Source organism: Triturus cristatus, chromosome 10 (genome assembly GCF_964204655.1).
Source record: "Triturus cristatus chromosome 10, aTriCri1.1, whole genome shotgun sequence".
In the NCBI taxonomy this organism is placed as follows: domain Eukaryota; kingdom Metazoa; phylum Chordata; class Amphibia; order Caudata; family Salamandridae; genus Triturus; species Triturus cristatus.
The window spans coordinates 259,018,121-259,037,155 of NC_140593.1; positions in this window are offsets into that span (position 1 = coordinate 259,018,121).

Sequence of the window (19,035 nt, forward strand, 5' to 3'; positions counted from 1 at the left end):
AGGAGAATAGGGATATAGAAGAAATGAGAAGGTCAGGGCACTCGAAATGACTGCACCAATCAAGAAAATGTGATACAGTATTATAAATGAAAAGAGATGTGGTGCAAGAAGCCAGGGACGTGACCTTCATGCGCCCCTAATATTTGGTATCACCCAAAAAAATGCACAAGACAGGAATGGCTCAGCACACAACTTAAATGCAGATATAGTGGACAAAATTATTCGTCACAGTCAATGAACAAACAAATGAGTAATGTATCCCCAAAGATTCACGATAAACTTCGAAGTCTTGAAGATGAGTTTCTCTTTATTGGTAATTCAGAATTTTCATTTAAAATTACAGCATACAATTCATAGCCAGTTCATAGCCGACGCGTTTCGTCCCAACGGGACTTCTTCAAGGCTATAAAAATACATATATAAAACATACATTATTATATACAATTAAAATTATCATAATGATAAAAGAGAACAGAAAATGCCGTTATAACTTCAAGACCTGAGGTATAATCTTAACACATTTCTTATACCCAATATGACCTGTGAATCTATGCAGACTGGGGGATACAGCCTAATATGAAATGGAATTACAAAATATTTTGAGACCATTTTTGGAGCAATATATTTGAGCAGTTTAAGACAGGAATTTTTTAAAACAATTTTTTTATTTTTTAAACAATTTTATGAAGCCATTTTTTGAGGTTCTGACAGGATGTCCCTAATCTTTTTAAGTACAACAAACAAAGTATATTAATGTTCATTATTGACCTGCTAGTGCTTATTTATATTCATTTTTAATTTGATTCAAATTTATCAATTGATATTATGGACTAATTATAAGCCAAAGTTCTATTGGTGAAGCGTATTTCAGTTAATACTGTACGGTAATAACCAACAAAAGAAATGAACCTATTGTTTATTCAATTAATTACAATTTTTTACATACCTTGCGAACAGTAATTTTAATAAAATCCACACAAATTAGAGTTTTCCATTTTCTCTTATGCTGTAATTATGCGGTCAGATGTCTAAGATCTACGAAGAGCAGAGATTTGCGACAAATTATACGTCAGAATTACAAACAATTCACAAAAAGTTATTGTCTTGACTAAAAAACCATATCAATTAGTCTACTTGTATTGAAGTCAAACAATTAATTCTTATTCTAACAGTGTCAATTGGACTTATAAGCATATTAAACTTATAAATTAAACAGTCAGCATCATTTACTCAGAACACGAACTTTATACACATGTGGTACAAGGAACATACCTCAATATTGGCCTAAACCCAGTGTTGGTATGGAGTGAAATGTAGATTGGAAAGGTACGATGGCCTTGATCCTATCGGAAAGGAGGAGTTCATATTAAGAATCATTAAATTATTATTTTTGAATTTTGGTATATTGATCTTATTATTCAAACGGTAATAAATTTATGTTAAACACTGTGACATATCAGATGTGTCAATTGTAACAATGTTTGATTAATAGGGGCTGACACTCCAAAACCATGTTGAATATAGGAAAAGCCCATGCTATCCAGATGGTCATATTTGCATTCCAAAGAGAACTACAGGCAATGTTATCTTTTTACTTTTGCGCAATGTGCTCTGCTCTACAAACTGTATCAAGAACGAGTTGAGATATATCTGTTGTTTAAATTAGCATTATTGTGAGTAAAAAGGATGTTTGTTACATTGTCCTGCACTGTTAGTTAAAACGCATTAAAATTGCAAAATTTAACATATCTAGTGTGTACTTCACTAGCGCTCTCAAATCGGTCAATGTGAGTAAACGGGACGCACATTCAGTGGGAACATTCCCAATGTAACCTTGTGCCAAAAGCGGATGTAGCTAGTTAAGCATGTCTTGTCTCGTTTTAAAAGTGACCGTTAACTCTTCTTGCCCTCGCTCATGTATGAGGAACCGCGCCGTATATATAATTACGTAAGTAAGTTAAATTATATATACGGCGCGGTTCCTCATACACAATGGGAATGTTCCCACTGAATGTGCGTCCCGTTTACTCACATTGACCGATTTGAGAGCGCTAGTGAAGTACACACTAGATATGTTAAATTTTGCAATTTTAATGCGTTTTAACTAACAGTGCAGGACAATGTAATAAACATCCTTTTTACTCACAATAATGCTAATTTAAACAACAGATATATCTCAACTCGTTCTTGATACAGTTTGTAGAGCAGAGCACATTGCGCAAAAGTAAAAAGATAACATTGCCTGTAGTTCTCTTTGGAATGCAAATATGACCATCTGGATAGCATGGGCTTTTCCTATATTCAACATGGTTTTGGAGTGTCAGCCCCTATTAATCAAACATTGTTACAATTGACACATCTGATATGTCACAGTGTTTAACATAAATTTATTACCGTTTGAATAATAAGATCAATATACCAAAATTCAAAAATAATAATTTAATGATTCTTAATATGAACTCCTCCTTTCCGATAGGATCAAGGCCATCGTACCTTTCCAATCTACATTTCACTCCATACCAACACTGGGTTTAGGCCAATATTGAGGTATGTTCCTTGTACCACATGTGTATAAAGTTCGTGTTCTGAGTAAATGATGCTGACTGTTTAATTTATAAGTTTAATATGCTTATAAGTCCAATTGACACTGTTAGAATAAGAATTAATTGTTTGACTTCAATACAAGTAGACTAATTGATATGGTTTTTTAGTCAAGACAATAACTTTTTGTGAATTGTTTGTAATTCTGACGTATAATTTGTCGCAAATCTCTGCTCTTCGTAGATCTTAGACATCTGACCGCATAATTACAGCATAAGAGAAAATGGAAAACTCTAATTTGTGTGGATTTTATTAAAATTACTGTTCGCAAGGTATGTAAAAAATTGTAATTAATTGAATAAACAATAGGTTCATTTCTTTTGTTGGTTATTACCGTACAGTATTAACTGAAATACGCTTCACCAATAGAACTTTGGCTTATAATTAGTCCATAATATCAATTGATAAATTTGAATCAAATTAAAAATGAATATAAATAAGCACTAGCAGGTCAATAATGAACATTAATATACTTTGTTTGTTGTACTTAAAAAGATTAGGGACATCCTGTCAGAACCTCAAAAAATGGCTTCATAAAATTGTTTAAAAATAAAAAAATTGTTTTAAAAAATTCCTGTCTTAAACTGCTCAAATATATTGCTCCAAAAATGGTCTCAAAATATTTTGTAATTCCATTTCATATTAGGCTGTATCCCCCAGTCTGCATAGATTCACAGGTCATATTGGGTATAAGAAATGTGTTAAGATTATACCTCAGGTCTTGAAGTTATAACGGCATTTTCTGTTCTCTTTTATCATTATGATAATTTTAATTGTATATAATAATGTATGTTTTATATATGTATTTTGATAGCCTTGAAGAAGTCCCGTTGGGACGAAACGCGTCGGCTATGAACTGGCTATGAATTGTATGCTGTAATTTTAAATGAAAATTCTGAATTACCAATAAAGAGAAACTCATCTTCAAGACTTCGAAGTTTATCATGAATCTTTGGGGATACATTACTCATTTGTTTGTTCATTGACTGTGACGAATAATTTTGTCCACTATATCTGCATTTAAGTTGTGTGCTGAGCCATTCCTGTCTTGTGGAAGGAGAATAGGGGCAGCAAGCTAAGCACAGAGGCTAAGCAGGAGGTCAATGATGGGCCATAGAATTGGGCAATGGAGGGCAGGAGGAGTGGACTGGTACATCATGCTAAATGGAGGGCAGTGGCAGCACATCAGACCATGCATGGCAGGAGGGAGGAGGCTGGTCCATGGATTCAGACAACCGAGGATAGGGAGGAGGTGGATGGGGCAGCAAGCTAACTGTTCAGAGAAGGTCGGTATTAGGAACTTTATTGTTTTTAAAATGTGTGTCTGTGCGAACTACTTAAAATATGAACAAGTATGCAGCATAATCTCACTTTTATTCAGGAAGAAGAGGACGTTTGTGATTGTGACTCCGGGCTCACTTGGCAGAAACTCACCCTGACCCTCCACCCCCATCGCAAAATGTAATGCCCGTGAAAAGGGTAGGTGGACGCAGTGTTATATAGAACATAGTCCTGAGAGCACGATTGAAAATGAAAACTAGATGTAGTATATGGTATAAACTATGCACCAGAAAGTGTGATAGAAGATGAACTGGGGCGTGAAATATAATATGCAATACATTGTGCGCAGTGACAGATTCATTGGAGAGCGCGAGATAGCAAAGGCACTAGCGCGTGCTATGCGATATGCGCCTTGGAGTGTAATATGCACAGGGCAGTGTTGTGTAACATAACTAGTCTCTAAAGTTATAATATAAAATATGTACTGGGGAGTGTAACGTTGCATATGCACTGTGACAAAGATATGGATCCCAGATTGTAATATGTATGGCATAGCGCTGTGCGTTATAACATAGGCATCGAGGAAGGCACGTTAGATGGGGCAATGTAACCCGTGCGAAGGCAAGTGTGGCATGACATATTCACGGGGTGGTGTTACAGTGCACATGGGCTAGAGAGTGTCATAGCATACGCACTAGCTGGTGGAATACAACACAGAGGTGTGAGGCAATCGGCGGGCACTGGTGGGTGTAACACAGCATTGGGCTCAGCCAGGAGCACGCTGTGACTCTCAAGTGAGGTTCGTCTCCTTTCCAGAGAGTAAAATAAAAAGTATTACACATCCGGTGGTGGATGTGTTTTTTATTAACCGTGAGGGGGGTTACTTGCATAGTTTGGTCAAATTTTTGTCGAATCCCCTTTGAATGGCTTGGTGTGCGTGTATATTAAATGTGCCCGTCAATAGCTACCCATGTTTGTATAAATAAACGACAAGGGTGTCTACTTGGAGAGTACCCACCGGCGGGGGCACCGGGATTAGGCACGGTAGGGCGTCAGACACGTCAGAGCTTCACTAGCGGTGTAAATACATTCCATGTGGATTCATTCTATGCATAGTCGCCTTTTAATGAATATCACGCAAATCGTCATGGTGATAGGTACATACGGTTTGTCCAGCATGTCCTAGGTGTTTCTATAAATATATATATTTTTAAAATAATAAAAAACAAAGGCCGGCCCCGGGGATGGGGTCCCCGGAGCCATAAGTGGCCTGAGGAGGGGGGCAACGCAGCCCCCTCCTAAAGAATTTAAATTAAAAAAAGGCCATGACCTGGGGGTTGGGGTCCCCGGGGCCGATTAAGGCCTTGGGAGGGCCAAATTTATTTTTTTCAACAAAACAAATTAGGGTGCTGGCCCTGGGGGATGGGGTCCCCAGGGCCAGTAAATTAGAAAAAGAAGGGGGGCCACACAGCCCTCCTTCTTAAAAAAATAAAATAAATAAAAGACCGGCATCGCGCTGGAGGCCACTCCCCCTCCTTGCAGCACTCTGCAAACGCGCCCCCTGGCCAGTTGTAAGTTGGGGAATTAATTCCCCTTCAATACTGAGGGTCCCTGAGGGCCAACTAGCCCAACATGTATCTCCAGTGTGCGCCAGGGAGCTGCGTTGCAGACAGGTGTTCTGAGGCCACGCCCCTTTTTACACCTCTATGCAACGCAGCTCTGTGGTGCTTACTGGAGGTACCTAGTGGGCTAGTTTGACCCTAGGGACCCTTAGGATTCAAGGGGACTTAATCTCTCAACTTAGAACGGCCACAGGGCGCGTTTACACAGTGGTGAAGGGAGGGGACGGGGCCTGAGGTGACGTGTGCAAACACGCCCTGTGGCGCATTTTATTTGGGGAAATAATTCCCTTTCAATCCTGAGGGACCCTGGGGGCCAACTAGCCCACCAGGTGCTTCCAGTAAGTGCCACTGCTCTGCGTTGCAGAGAGGTGGTGCAGGCCGTGCCCCTTTTTTACACCTCTCTGCAATGGCGCTTACTGGACGTACCTAGTGGGCTATTTTGCCCCTAGGGATCCTCAGGATTCAAGGGGACTTAATCTCCCAACTTAAAAAACGGCCTCAGGGCATGTTTACACCGTGGGGAAGGAAGCCCTGTGGCGCGTTTTAAGTTGGGGAAATAATTCCCCTTCAATCCTGAGGGACCCTGGGGTACAACTACCCCACCAGGTGCTTCCAGTAAGCACCACTCTGCTGCGTTGCAGAGAGGTGGTCTAGGCCGTGCCCCTTTTTACATCTCTCTGCAACGCAGCTCTGTGGCGCTTACTGGAGGTACCTAGTGGTCTAGTTGGACCCTAGGGACCCTCAGGATTCAAGGGGGCTTAATCTCCCAACTTAAAACGGCCACAGGGCATGTTTACACAGTGGGGAAGTGAGGGGACGGGGCCTGAGGTGACGTGTGCAAACACACCCTGTGGCGCGTTTTAAGAGGTAGTTTTAATCCCCTGCCCTATTATATACTAGGGGCTTACAGAGGAGGTCATGCTGATCACAGGGTGACCCCAACGCATAGTGTTCCCTAGTGTATGTAGGTGTTTTCACTGTATTCTGAGTGTCTTTTAACATAGCACTGGCTCTAGGACTGGTTAGTCAGACTCAGTTACCACCAGTATCCGTCTGAAAAAGTTGAGGGTACAGGATGATTTTGCAACAAGGCTTCTTTCTGCTCTTCTGTTTGTTCTTTCTGCACGATATCCTTCTTCCTGCACTTTTCTTCGTCTTTGAGGACTTCTGTTGCTTCTTTCTGCATTTCTTTTTTTTCTTTCTGTGCGTTTTTTCTTCTTTCTTCACATGTCCTATCTCTGTAGGCATAGTTAGAAATTAGCATTTAAAAAACCTTTGAAATTCACTGAAAAAACCATAGGCTTTAGGCACGTTATAGTTAGGAATTAGCATCTAAAAAACCTTAGAAATTCACTGAAAAAATCATAGGTTTCAGGGGCGTTATAGTTAGCTGGACTTTTCACTCGTACAAAACCATTGAAATTCCCCCGTTATAGTTAGTTCAGCTAACTATAACTCGCGCGCCCGCAATGCACTGCTGATGACGTCACATATTACATCACTCATGACATAGTCAGTGACATCACTCATGACATCACTAATGACATCTCAAATGACATCACTAATGACATCACTGATGACATCATCCTTGTGATAGAGTGGCAGACCTCCTCTTCCCCTAATATAACCTTTGATACACACATTCAAAAATAGAAACTAAAATGTTCAAAACAATGGACATATCAATACCAGTTACAACAACCTATTCAGTAATTCTAAGCTCCACATACACATCCACTCATTCACCAACAGTCCTATACAGTCACTCATACATGTACTCACTCATCATATGTACTCACACACGTATACATCCTGTTACACAACGCCACTCATCCATAGAGTTACTCACACACATAGTCACTCATGCTATTAAAGAATCAAACATCCATTTACTCGCATATACAGTTATACACACACCACCACACTTACTTCTACAGAAACTTACACATACTTTAGTCTTTTAAACAATCACTTATAGAAACACATACTTATTCATACAGGAACTCTTTCAATCTCTCACTCTCACATATACTCACTTATATACACCAATAGTCACATATACTAGTTTAAAACATATGTAGTTACTCATAAGGACACTATTAAGACAGTCTATCACTCACTAACACACCCATGCACACACTCATCCACCCATACAGTCCTGCACACATGCTGTCTTCAACACATACAAACAGTGAGTCACTCATTCATGCACCTATGCACTACAAAATACCCCCCACCGAACCATACAGACACTCAGACACTCATACTGATACTCAAAAAACCAACTAATAACCTATATAGACACTCATGTAGCTACTCACCAACCCGTTCAGCCACTTATACACAAAGTGAGCGACTGATACAGATATTTACACATGTAAACATTACTCACTAAGCCATGTATTCACTAAGATACACTTAATCAGTCAGTTATACAATCAATTTTTCAAAAACAAATCATCCATTTAGACACTTATATACCCATTTATTCTTCCATCGACCTTGAGATATACATATATAAAACATATGTAATTTTCAGAAAAACACACATTCACTGGATGATGTCATCAGTGATGTCATGAGTGATGTCACTGACCATGTCATGAGTGATGTAATATGTGACGTCATCAGCAGTGCATTGCGGGCGCGCGAGTTATAGTTAGCTGAACTAACTATAACGGGGGAATTTCAATGGTTTTGTACGAGTGAAAAGTCCAGCTAACTATAACGCCCCTGAAACCTATGGTTTTTTCAGTGAATTTTTAAGGTTTTTTAAATGCTAATTCCTAACTATAATGTGCCTGAACCCTATGGTTTTTTCAGTGAATTTCAAAGGTTGTTTAAATGCTAATTTCTAACTATGCCTACAGAGATAGGACATGTGAAGAAAGAAGAAAAAACGAACAGAAAGAAAAAAAAGAAATGCAGAAAGAAGCAACAGAAGTCCTCAAAGACGAAGAAAAGTGCAAGAAGAAGGATAACGTACAGAAAGAACAAACAGAATAACAGAAAGAAGCCTTATTGCAAAATCACCCTGTACCCTCAACTTTTTCAGACGGATACTGGTGGTAACTGAGTCTGACTAACCAGACCTAGAGCCAGTGCTATGTTAAAAGACACTCAGAATACAGTGAAAACACCTACATACACTAGGGAACACTATGTGTTGGGTCCCCCTGTGATCAGCATAACCTCCTCTGTAAGCCCCTATTATATACTAGGACAGGGGATTAAAACTACCTCTTAAAACGCGCCACAGGGTGTGTTTGCACACGTCACCTCAGGCCCCGTCCCCTCACTTCCCCACTGTGTAAACACGCCCTGTGGCCGTTTTAAGTTGGGAGATTAAGCCCCCTTGAATCCTGAGGGTCCCTAGGGTCCAACTAGACCACTAGGTACCTCCAGTAAGCGCCACAGAGCTGCGTTGCAGAGAGATGTAAAAAGGGGCACGGCCTAGACCACCTCTCTGCAACGCAGCACAGTGGCGCTTACTGGAAGCACCTGGTAGGGTAGTTGTACCCCAGGGTCCCTCAGGATTGAAGGGGAATTATTTCCCCAACTTAAAACGCGCCACAGGGCTTGTTTGCACACGTTAACTCAGGCCCCGTCCCCTCCCTTCACCACTGTGTAAACACGCCCTGTGGCCATTTTTAGTTGGGAGATTAAGTTCATTTGAATCCTGAGGGTCCCTAGCGTCCAACTAGCCCACTAGGTACCTCCAGTAAGCGCCACAGAGCTGCGTTGCAGAGAAGTGTTAAAAGTGGCACGGCCTGGGCCACCTCTCTGCAACGCAGCTCAGTGGCACTTACTGGAAGCACCTGGAGGGCTAGTTAGCCCCCAGGGGCCCTCAGGATTGAAGGGGAATTATTTCCCCAATTTAAAACGTGCCATAGGGCGTGTTTGCACACGTCACCTCAGGCCCCATCCCCTCCCTTCCCCACTGTTTAAACACGCCCTGTGGCCGTTTATTAAGTTGGGAGATTAAGTCCCCTTGAATCCTGAGGATCCCTAAGGGCAAAATAGCCCACTAGGTACGTCCAGTAAGCGCAATTGCAGAGAGGTGTAAAAAGGGGCACGGCCTGCACCACCTCTCTGCAACGCAGAGCAGTGGCGCTTACTGGAAGCACCTGGTGGGTTAGTTGGCCCCAGGGTCCCTCAGGATTGAAAGGGAATTATTTCCTCAACTTAAAACGCGCCACAGGGTATGTTTGCAAACGTCACCTCAGGCCCCGTCCCCTCCCTTCACCACTGTGTAAACACGCCCTGTGGCCGTTCTAAGTTGAGAGATTAAGTCCCCTTGAATCCTAAGGGTCCCTAGGGTCAAACTAGCCCGCAAGGTACCTCCAGTAAGCGCCACAGAGCTGCATTGCATAGAGGTGTAAAAAGGGGCGTGGCCTCAGAACACCTGTCTGCAACGCAGCTCCCTGGCGCATACTGGAGATACCTGTTGGGCTAGTTGGCCCTCAGGGACCCTCAGTATTGAAGGGGAATTAATTCCCCAACTTACAACTGGCCAGGGGGCGTGTTTGCAGAGTACTGCAAGTAGGGGGCGTGGCCTCCGGCGCGATGCCGGTCGTTTATTTATTTTCTTTTTTTAAGAAGGAGGGCTGTGTGCCCCCCCTTCTTTTTCTAATTTACTGGCCCTGGGGACCCCATCCCCCAGGGCCTGCACCCTAATTTTTTTGTAGAAAAAAATTAATTTGGCCCTCCCAAGGCCTTAATCGTCCCCGGGGACCCCAACCCCCGGGTCATGGCCTTTGTTTTTTATTATTTAAAAAAAATATATATTTATAGAAACACCATGCTGGACAAACCGTACGTACCTATCACCATGACTATTTGTGTGATATTCATTAAAAGGCGACTATGCATAGAATGAATCCACATGGAATGTACTTACACCGCTAGTGAAGCTCTGACGTGTCTGACGCCCTACCGTGCCTAATCCCGGCGCCCCCGCCGGTGGGTACTCTCCAAGTAGACACTCTTGTCGTTTATTTATACAAACATGGGTAGCTATTGACGGGCACATATAATATACACGCACACCAAGCCATTCAAAGGGGATTCGACAAAAATTCGACCAAATTATGCAAGAAACCCCCCTCACGGTTAATAAAATACACATCCACCGCCGGATGTGTAATACTTTTTATTTTACTCTCTGGAAAGGAGACGAACCTCACTTGAGAGTCACAGCGTGCTCCTGGCTGAGCCCAATGCTGTGTTACACCCACCAGTGCCCGCCGAGTGCCTCACTCCTCTGTGTTGTATTCCACCAGCTAGTGCGTATGCTATGACACTCTCTAGCCCATGTGCACTGTAACACCACCCCGTGAATATGTCATGCCTCACTTGCCTTTGCACGGGTTATATTGCCCCATCTAACGTGCCTTCCTCGATGCCTATGTTATAACGCACAGCGCTATGCCATACATATTACAATCTGGGATCCATATCTTTGCCACAGTGCATATGCAACGTTACACTCCCCAGCACATATTTTATATTACAACTTTAGAGACTAGTTAGGTTACACAACACTGCCCTGTGCATATTACACTCCAAGGCGCACATCGCATAGCACGCGCTAGTGCCTGTGCTATCTTGCGCTCTCTAATGAATCTGTCATTGCGCACAATGTATTGCATATTATATTTCAGCCCCGGTTCATCTTATATCACACTTTTTGGTGCATAGTTTATACCAAATACTATATCTAGTTTTCATTTTCAATCGTGCTCTCAGGACTATGTTCTATATAACACTGCGTCCACCTACCCTTTTCACGGGCATTACATTTTGCGATGGGGGTGGAGGGTCAGGGTGTGTTTCTGCCAAGTGAGCCCGGAGTCACAGTCACAAACGTCCTCTTCTTCCTGAATAAAAGTGAGATTATGCTGCATACTTGTTCATATTTTAAGTAGTTCGCACAGACACACATTTTAAAAACAATAAAGTTCCTAATACCCACCTTCTCTGAAAAGTTAGCTTGCTGCTCCATCCACCTCCTCCCTATCCTCTGTTGTCTGAATCCATGGACTAGCCTCCTCCTTCCTGCCATGCATGGTCTGATGTGCTGCCACTGCCCTCCATTTAGCATGATGTACCAGTCCACTCCTCCTGCCCTCCATTGCCCAATTCTATGGTCCATCATTGACCTCCTGCTTAGCGTCTGTGCTTAGCTTGCTGCCCCTATTCTCCTTCCCCATGCCCTCCGATGTCTTTGTGCATGCCCCTGCTCCATCCTTTTTGCCCACCATGTTCCATGGACCTGCCACTCCTATCTACTCTGAGTGTTCTGTTGAGCTGCCACTCCCCTCCCACCTGCCTAGCATTGTCAGATGACTGTAACCTGTCCCTGCCACCTCCACCCTGCCTGTCCACATGCCATGCCCCTACCCCCTTCCTCCTGTCCTCCATGGTCCATTTTACTACCACACCCTTCTGCCCTCCCTGGTCTGTTGTGCTGCAACTGCTCCTCCTGCCTGCCCCGCGCGGTCTGTTGTGAGGCCCCTTCCCCTGAACTCTCTTGTCTGTGCCCAGGTCCTTACCCTCCCTTCTATCCTCCATGGTCCTTTGTGCATGCCCCTGCACCCTCCTTCTTGCCCATCATAGCCATTGTGCTACCACTAACCCTCGGCTTGCCATGCATGGTCTTCTGTGCTGCCATGGCCCCTCCCACCTTCTCTGTGTGGTCAGCTAGCTGCCCCTGACCCCCTCCCACCTTCCCTCCATGGTCTGTGTGTATGCCATCATAGTCTCATTGTTGCTCTCCATGGGGTGTCTTGTTTCTAGTGCCCATCCTGCCTGACCTCCATGATCATCTTGCTGCTCCTGTCCTGCCCCCTTGCCCCCAGCCCTCTGTTTCCATGTGCAGACCCCTATTCCCTCCCTCGTGGCTTGTCTGTCCATTCGAATGCCCCTGATCCGTCCCTTCTGCCCTTTATGGTCTGTTATGCTGCAGCTTTCTCTCCTGTCTGTCCATTATGGTTAGCTAGCTACCATTGCCTCTTTCCCCTCTGTTCTCTGTTGTCCATGTGCATGGTCCTGTCCCCTCCCTATTGCTTTCTATGGATTGTTGTGCTGCACTCCCGTCCCGCATGCGCTGTGTGGTGTATTGTGCTGCTGCAAACCCTGATGCCTGCCCTGTAGGGTCAGTTTGGTGCACCTCTCCATGTCCCTCCTGTCCTCTATTATCCGAGTCCATGTCCCTACCCCAATTCCTCCTGCCTACCATGATCCAATGTACCATACTTGCGAACATTTTGAACTTGGTAAGAGGGAGATTTTGAAAAAAAACTGGAGTATTGATTTTCCCCTTTGAGTTACATTGAAAAAGAAGAGATTGTAGACAGGAGACAGATCAAATAAAGCCCATTTGAGCTTAAAAACATTGGACGTTTCCTGGCTGAAACGGGTCTGTTGGCATGTATGGTTGTACTGCCACTGCCTCTTCCTTCTGCCCACAATGGTCTATTATATTGCCACAGCCTCTCTTGCCAGTCCTGTATTGTTGGTTTGTTGCCCCTGCCCCCTTTCCACTGTCCTCCATAGTTTGTTGTGCTGCCACTGCCCTTCCTGCCTCCCCAGTGTGGTCAAATTGTTGCCTCTGCACTCTCCTACCTGCCTTCAATTTTCAGAGTCCTCTGCCTCTCAACAGTATCCCAATGAACAACTAGATTGCAAACATTCTATATTTATTACAAAAGTGTGGAACGCCTGACGTCATCTTGATGTAATCAAAACTGTAATACCTAGAGTATTTCCTTTAGAAATTACATATATGAGAGGGTCTTATTTGCATCAAACTTATGGTTAGTGCTCTAAAAAACTAAAATGAGGACATATTTTCTGAGTTTTCAAATAGCGACAAAGAACTTTTAAATTATTTGTAATCTTTATGTTTTTTTATCCAGTTGACCACTTGATTAAATGTTGCACCTTGGCCAGAGGATGTGGTGTTACTTCCAGAGCTGCAGACTTTGCAACTGGGGAACCAGGTTGGAGTTTCTGCATCAGCTCAACATTCTGTGATTGTGGTCAAATCACTTAATCTCCCCATGTCTACAACCAAAATGAATTTGATCTTGTGTGAAGTAACCAATGCCCATGTAAAGCATTCCAATACCTGACAAATCTGCACTATATAAAACTGCAAATACACAAAAAATAAGTGTTTTGCACACTTCTGTCATTGGGCTACATGTGGGCTACATCTGGGTGATATTTGTGCTGCATTTGGGGTCTTTTGTCTCTGGTGGCCATCTAGGGAGATTTATTTGTATTGAAGTTTCCTAATTTCCTCATTTACTGCAGTCTCCTCAGTAGGAAATGCTTTCAGTTTTTTAGTTTGATTCCATCAAGAAGGTATTCAGATATGTCACACATTTGCCATTAATTCTGAATGTTAGCACTCTAGTTGCTCATTAGATCACTGTAGTAAAACTACTGCTCACCAGGGAAGTCTGCGGCTGGTATTCAAAGTGCATGTTTCAGTCTGCATGTCAGAATTTGTTTATGAAATAGAAGAGGATTTGAGAAGTCAAAATGTGCCCTAATTTTTCTTTCTGCAGCACTAATCATAATTTCTATGGCAAAATTAACCCCCTCATTTTGTTCCTTTGTAAATTAAATGTTTTAAGTGTTACCACTTTATTCCATTCAAGATGGCTTCAGGTGTGCCATACTTTTGTCATAAGTAAGACTGTTAGCGCTCTAGTAGTTCGTTAGAACACTCAGGGACATTCTGTCATTGAGCTATACTTGGGCTGCATCTGGGTGATATTTGGGCCACATTTGGGCTCTTTTGTCTCTGGTGGCCATCTTGGGAGATTTATTTGTTATGAAGTTTCCTAATTTCCTCATTTACTGCAGTCTCCTCAGTAGGAAATACTTTCAGTTTTTTACTTTGGTTCCATCAAGAAGGCATTCAGATTTGTCACACATTTGCCATAAATTCTGAATGTTAGCACTCTAGTTGCTCATTAGATCACTGTAGTAAAGCTACTGCTCACCAGGGAAGTCTGCTGCTGGTATGCAAAGTGCATGTTTCAGTCTGCATGTTAGAATTTTTTTATGAAATAGAAGAGGATTTGAGAAGTCAAAATGTGTCCTAATTTTTCTTTCTGCAGCACTAATCATAATTTCTATGGAAAAATGAACCCCCTCATTTTGTTCATTTGTAAATTAAATGTTTTAAGTGTTACCACTTTATTCCAATCAAGATGGCTTCAGGTGTGCCATACTTTTGTCATAACTAAGACTGTTAGCGCTCTAGTTGTTCGTTAGAACACTCTGGGACATTCTGTCAATGGGCTATACTTGGGCTACATCTGGGTGATATTTGGGCTACATTTGGGCTCTTTTGTGTTTGGTGGCCGTTTTGGGAGACTTATTTGTTATGATGTTTCCTAATTTCCTCATTTACTACAGTCTCCTCAGTAGGAAATACTTTCAGTTTTTTACTTTGATTCCATCAAGAAGGCATTCAGATGTGTCACACATTTACCATAAATTCAGAATGTTAGCACTCTAGTTGCTTATTAGATCACTGTAGTAAAGCTACTGCTCACCAGGGAAGTCTGCTGCTGGTATTGAAAGTGCATGTTTCAGTCTGCATGTCAGAATTTTTTAATGAAATAGAGGAGGATTTGAAATGTCACTCAAAATGTGCCCTAATTTTTCTTTCTGCAGCACTAATCATACTTTCTATGGCAAAATGAACCCCCTCATTTTGTTCCTTTTTAAATTAAATGTTTTAAGAGTTACCACTTTATTTCAAACAAGATGGCTTCAGGTGTGCCATACGTTTGTCATAAGTAGGACTGTTAGCGCTCTAGTTGTTCTTTAGAACACTCTGGGAAGCTGCAGTAGAACACAAAGGAATCAACTGACAGTCTCTGCCCTTGTCGGATGTGCATGTTTTACTGAGAATGTCAGACTTCATTCTCACATGACTATGAAAGATAATGTGAATTTACAGAAAATATGCTCTCAGTTTAGCTTATAGATCACCTTCCAAACCTCTGTTGGAAAAGCATGAGAAAATAGTTTTCTCTCAAACATGATTCATGATATCACAGCAGAAGGCTTTTTCACATGGTAAAATCACCTTAGAACACACCACAATTCGTAAAATGAGTATGGTACCATCAACAAATGATTTATAATGTAACTAAAGTCTTAAAACCTTCTATTAACTGCAATGCTTTTTAATGAGGTGCTATCATGTATACTGGTCCCAAGATGGCTGCCAACAATTCTTGGATGAAGCGCTGACAGCCAATCAGATCTCACGATGAGATGTGTGGTTAGGCTCCGCCCAGATATATATGTGATTTTACTTTTGATTTTCTCAGGAACTACTTACCGGATTTACACCATTTAAGCAAAAGGCACGAGTCTGAACTGAGGACTACCTCTTTGCCAAATTTGGTGTAATTCCGTTCAGCACTTCGGGCTGTAGCTGCGTCAACAGGTCCTATGGGAAAATGCATGGGGAAAATGCATTTTGGGACCCCCTTTTTTCTCGGCCCTCGCCTGACGAATCACCGTGAAATTTTCAGGATAGGAGCAGACCGGAGCTGGCCAAAAGTTTGGAAACTTTCGCGAAGATTCATCAATCGACGCCAACGTTATTCCAAATAGAATGTTGCGGATTTCCTATGGAAAATAGGTCCTAACTATAACTACCTACTGGCGACTGCCACTAGGTAATATATATATATAGAGAGAGAGATGTATGTATATTGTATATATTTTTATTTCTCTCACTTTTTGAAAGCAGAGCAATGTTTGCTCTGGTTTGGGGGGAGTGGTAAAGCTTCTGCCAAGCCACAGCAAACAAGCTATGTCCCAGAGATGGGCACCCTTCATTGTTTACATTTTGCTCAAGGGTAGGGGTCCCCAGGGTATGCAGGGGGGCATTGTGGCCCCCCTGCATTTCTTTATAATATTTAGGTCCAGGGCTGCTGGGCGGGGGCCATAGGGCTTCCCCTGCATTATTTTTAAGTTAAATCTGCACCCTGGGGAGGCAGCTGTCGCTGAGGCTGTGTGGGGCTGCACGGGCCCCTCCACATTCAATAATATTTTGCCCTGGGCAAGTGGTGGTCCCCAGGGCATGGGGGTTGCTTTTGGAAACCCCCATTTAATTTTCAAAATATATGGCCCAGGGAGGTGGAGGTTTCCAGGGCTTTAATGCCTCAGGAGAGGAGCCCAGTGCACCCCCTCCTAAGTATTATACACTTGCCCTCAGGACCTGGTCCACCTGGGGGCCGATTTCAAACGATGCATGGGAAGCCACACTTTAAACATTTTTGGTGGTAGTTGTAGATCGAGTGTGACTTCTGCTGGATTTTGTTTTAAAAAAATGCTTTATTGGGATACTTCCATGAGGCCTAGTGGTCAGGGTGTTTCTACACTGCCCCCTTTACCTTTTTTAAATCTTTTTTCTGTGACTCAGTTCAATTGAATCACAAGATGGTGGCCAACATCCTGGTTTGAAGTGCTGGCATCCAATCAGTTCTCAGCAGTATATGGGGAGGGGTTGCAGAACCACAGCGTCCCTATATATACAACTGGAGATGTCTTTAAATTTCTTTCAACAGCAGAATGGATTTACACCAAACCACAAAAAGGCACTTCCTTGAACCAACATCTACCTTCCTGCCAAATTTGGTGCAATTCCTATCAGCAGCTCAGTCTGTAGCTGTGTCTATAGGTCCTATGGGAATGAACAGGGGGAAAATGAGGTTTTATGCAACCCTTGGTTATCGCTCACCACTTGACAGATCGTATCAGTTTTGAAAATTTTGTGAAGATTCGGCAAACTGTACCAAAGTTATTGGTGAATAAAAAAATGCTCTATGGAAACTAGATCCTAACTATAACTACCTACTCATGACCACCAGTAGGTTATATATATATATATTTATATATATATATGGCAGTTTGAGAATAAAATCTATAGGCAATCACACATAACATTGTCATCCCTATAAGAGGAACTGGATTTGTAATAATATTCGGACCAACTCTTGCGGTGTCTGTACGGCGACGAGCCCTTCGCTTTGGAGAACAGCGAGCAGTTCGCAAGGGAACTAACAAAAATTCTATATATATATATATATATTTATTTATTTATTTGTTTATTTATGTATGTATATACGCACACACACAAGCACTGTAGATCATCGCTGAATCCGGGGTCTCTGGTTGGCGCAGGTACAAGCAGGGACCCTGTCCTCTAAGTCAGGGCAAAGGATTACTCGTGAAAAATAACCCCTGCTCACCCTCTAGGTAACGTGGCGCGAGCAGTCAGGCTAGATTCCAGAGGGCATGAGGTTAAGCATTTAGGGTGTCCCACAATAACCACCAACCCACCACACAGAGACACAAGACTGTATTTATAAAAATAAAGCTCTTTATAGATATACTTCTTCAAGCAGGCTTCAAAATACAGGGTTTCACTTCTTATGAGGGTTCCAGTTACTTGTACTAAATATTCCATGAGGCCACAGTTCTTAAAAGGCAATTTGGGGGCAATATTCACTTTCTTGAGGTCTGTGTGCGTCGGAGCGTCTTTCGTACGGTTCGTATGGGTGTTGGTATGCGTCGTACCACTCTTTGTACGGGCCGTACAGTCTTTTGGATGCTTCCTGCGATTGCTCACGCTTCCCACGTGAATCGGCGTACGCTGTACGGACCGTACCGGCGAAGATACGTGCCGAACAGAGGTCAGTACGCTTCGTACACTCAAGGCTGCTTCCCCTGCAGTGTTCCAGCCTCCATCAGTCGCTTGTCTACATGACTGAGGGAGCAGGAATGTGGTTTGTGCACCCTCAGAAACCCCAGGCCTCCTTGATGTGTGCGGCCACTCTCCCTCAGGTCACCTCAGCAGGCCTGAACCTCTGCTCCACAGGAATGTGCCACGCATCTAGAGTGCACCGTTTGGAGATCTCTTCTGGGTAAACAGAAGTGGTTCTTGTGGGCTGGCAGCAAACTGCCACCAAGGGCTCTCCAGCGGACTAGCCCCTGTTCATAGGCGATTTGTGCAGGGCCCTCATGGTGGGGGCTTCTAGGGGCCGAGGAGGTTATGAGCGTGTGTGCAGCAATGTGTGTGTATATATAGAATGCTTGAGTGCTGTGTGTGTGCATGTTTGTGTATATGCAGTATGCAGCCCTATGTAAAGGGAAAGGAATATGCAGGACGTGTGTGTATATATGCAGGGTGTGTGCAGGGGTTTCTAGAGCAGTGATTGTGATTGTGTCTAGTGTGCTGTGAATGAGGCGCAGTTGTGTCCATAGTTTGTGTGCCTGTGAGGGCAATTATGTGCATCACTGTATACAATGTGCAGTTTAACTACCATGTGTGCGAGGGATGGGTGTTTAAGAGGCATGTATTGTGTCTAGAATATGTGTGTGTTTATTTGTGTGCAAGTGTGCAGCAAGCTTTGCAAAACAGGGAGGGCTGAGGTGCTGGGTAGCAGCACAGATGTGATGCAGCACTGTAGTGCAGACATTTTCAACT